The following is a 3,389-nucleotide window of genomic DNA, read 5'->3' on the forward strand; positions in this document are numbered from 1 at the left end:
GGGGTTTGGGGGGGGGTCTACGCTACCTTCTAGATACCTCACACGAGTCCTCGAACGACCTTTAAGTGGCGTCGAGTTTTATTGGTGCCCCCGTCAAGTCAAGGGAAATTGGTAGTTGCACTTGAGGTACGCCTCAGTGCTGTCGCCCCTCACAAGTGGGGGGGGGTATTTCTGGTTAGGGATCTTGACACCGGTTACGACCTTGCCGTTGGCCCTTAAACGTTAGGATGTACAATTTCATAATTTCAAGTAAATGTTTGTAGGATGTTAGTTCGGCTAGGAGAACCTCTGTATTAGAGAATCTGTTAAGGTTAGCCAAACATCGCAATGTGGTAATGAAATTGTACATTAATATGAAACTGTTGATTTAATGTTTTAATTTTGTTTTAATAAATACGGCCGGGAGGGTCACTCCCTCCCTCTTCCAAAAAACTTCAAGAACTGTTTCCTGTTTCCCTCCTTTGGGGATTGTGTTAAGAGGGGGTGGCGGGTATCTCAGCCATATTTGATTCTTTCCGCCTTTGGCGTAAGGAAGCCAAACAGCGAGAAATTAAGCAAGCAAAGAGAGATAGGAAAGATAAGAATATGTCAGTGCTACAAGCTGCTAGGCAGTTTAAGGAAGATGGAGAAGAGCGTGCGAGTGAAGTCTTAGATAGACAGCGTTGCATGGCTATCGATAAATGTTATCCGGCCTTGCCGCCTTCCCTTTCAAAAGTGAATGAAGATCCTGAAAAAGATCCTTTGATTTCTCATTTACTGAGATTACCACCTCCTTATGTGCAGGGTGCTACTGCACCTCCATTACCCCCGGTTGTTGCACCTCTTGCTGTTCAGCTTCCTGCTGTTGTTCAGCCACCCGTTGCTCCACAGATGGTTCTCCCTCCTACGGCGCAACCTCCTCTAGGGTCGCCGACTTTGCTACCAGCTTTGACTCAAACTCATTCGACTCCTGCTCCTCGTGTCCCTACGCCTCTTTTGCCTCAAAACACTCTTTCTCCTGTTCTTATGGCTACTTCTTCTCCTTCTGCTCGAAAACGAATGACTGAGACTGTTGTTAATCTCTTGTCTCCACTCTTTTTTTTTTTTTTTGTATGTTCTTATATAGCGCTCGACTACCCGGAGGCATCTCGGCGCTTGCCTTGGGAACCCGTCCTGGCTTTTCCCTGTGAGATAGCCCCTAACGGGCATCCCCAAGGTGAAAGCCAGGCATCCCGCCGCGGGGGGCCGTTGTGGAGATTAAGCAAGCTTAATGTCCAGAGTTGCAGAGTGTGAACCCATGATTAGGTCAGGCACCAAAGCGAGAATTATCGAGTCCGTGGACATTTGAGCTCAAGACCCTGCCGCGTCGGGAATTGAACCCTGGTCCCGGGTCTGACCTCTGCTTCAGGGTCTGCCTGCTCTAACCAGTGAGCCACACTTCTCCACGGGGGTCATTGAATATGACCCCTGTTTTAGAACGTAGACAGAGTCGTAGTCAGTTTCCTAGTCCCGAAGAGCGGACAGTGTTGGATCTTTTGGCTCGAAGATGGGTTTTAAAAGCTTTGAGGTATAATTTACAAGCGATTATGGATGTTTTCTTTCAGTGGGAACCACCGAAGCAAAGGTATGTGTTTGATATGATGTGTACTTTTCTCCGTCAGGAATGGGACAATAATGAGTTGGGTCCGATTTCGCAGGAAGTGCTTGATGTTCAGTCAGAATTTGCTCAAGGGATGATAGTGGAGTCCGATGTTACAGATGCTGTAGAGACGATACTTGTTTTCAGGTCTAGGCTACCGCCTCAGACATTGTACGAACCTGATTCCTTTGTTAGGAGGAAAGTGAAGCAGTATCCCATGAGAGAGTTTCCCCCTGTATGGAGAGAGGCAGTTCAGGCTAATGTAAATTTGGGTATTCAAGCTGAGCCAGCTTATTTTCAGCGAGTATGGGTACATGTCCCTTGGAAAAGAGCAGAAGTCTTGGCTCTTAAACAGACTTTACCAGACCCTCGTAAAAATCCTGCTGGTTATTACAAAGAGTTGTCTCAGACAGTTGAAGCGTGTATTATGAATTTAGCTGATATAGATATGTTGATGGTTAATGTAGTCCCTCAACCTTTGTAGGCGAAGATTAGTCATGAGAATCATGCGCAAGAATTAGGAGATACGTGGGCTAATATTGTTGTTGCAGATGGTCGGCAGGTAGGAGGTGCCAAACCTGAACCTTTAGTTGCAGAATTACCTGGTAGAATTATTAATTTGATGAAAACTATGATGCCTGCTTTACTAGTGAATTGGGACAAGTTAGCAGCATGCAAACAAAAGAAAGATGAAAGTGTGTCTGATTTCTTCACTAGGTTTGAGGATACGTTTATCGGTCATAGTGGTCAGGATATGAGCAACGAGGGTGGTCAAAGGTTGTTCGTGGACAAATTTGTCTTTAATTTGCTTCCCGAACTTTCTAATAAGTTGAAAGATTCTGAGAGTTTATGGGCTGTTTCTTCGTCGGCCCAGATCCTGGCTCCTGCTCAATATTACGAGAATAGGGATAAAGATGAGAAGGATAAAGTAGAGAGGAAGACTAAAGAATTAAAGACGAAAGTTCTTTTGCAGCAAGCTTATCCGCCTAGTATGAATCAGCCTCAGTATCAGCAACCCCCACAGTTTCAGAGATTGTTACAGAAGCCCGAGTATTTTGCTCCGCGATTTTTGCCAGGCCCTAATCAGTGTGCTTATTGCAGAGAAGAAGGTCACTTTATGCATAGTTGTCCAGTTCTGCTACAGCGTGCGAATGGTGTATCTGATCAGAGAGGTCGTGGTGGTTTCCAACAAGCTCCTAGGGGTAGTGGACGTGGTGTGTTTCCTCGGAATGAACGTTCCTTTCCCCTTCAGAATCCTGCAAATTGTTTTGACCGACAGAATGCTTCGAATGTTCAGTCTGCTCAGTACTATGCTGAGGACTACTGTGTTGAGAGCGAGAGTGTTGGTTATAATGATTGCTAGGACAGCCATGGGCAAAGAGAGGGAGTAGTGTAAGCATGGGCGAATTTTGCGGATCTCGCGTTCGCGAATTTTGCGGATTTGCGAACTCGCAATCCGCAAAATCCGCGAATTCCCGCGAATTTGCGGATTTTTTTTTTTGTGTGTTCGCAATTGTTTCTGCCAGTTCGCGAGGATTTGGTACTAGTTCGCAATTGCGAACTTACTTGTCGGCTCGCAACGTTCGCGACTATGTTGTTTCTACGTCTGGTTCATCATCACAGCCTCCCAGCACCCTCTGTTTTACCACTGGCACCCTCTCTTTGACCCATGCCACCCTCTGTTACATCAATGCCACCCTCTGGTTCATCATCACTGTAGAAGATGGGGGGGAAAAGCAAGCCCACCTGCCCTGCTTGAACTGACATGAAT

General features: G+C 46.2%; 1 pseudogene; it reads left to right on the forward strand.

Annotated features, from left to right (window-relative positions):
* The first annotated feature begins 1,835 nt into the window (after positions 1 to 1,835).
* On the forward strand, positions 1,836 to 2,981 carry LOC147665811 (uncharacterized; annotated as a pseudogene).
* Positions 2,982 to 3,389: the final 408 nt, after the last annotated feature.

The sequence above is a fragment of the Lissotriton vulgaris genome, unplaced genomic scaffold (assembly GCF_964263255.1).
Source record: "Lissotriton vulgaris unplaced genomic scaffold, aLisVul1.2 SCAFFOLD_5704, whole genome shotgun sequence".
Lineage (NCBI taxonomy): Eukaryota > Metazoa > Chordata > Amphibia > Caudata > Salamandridae > Lissotriton > Lissotriton vulgaris.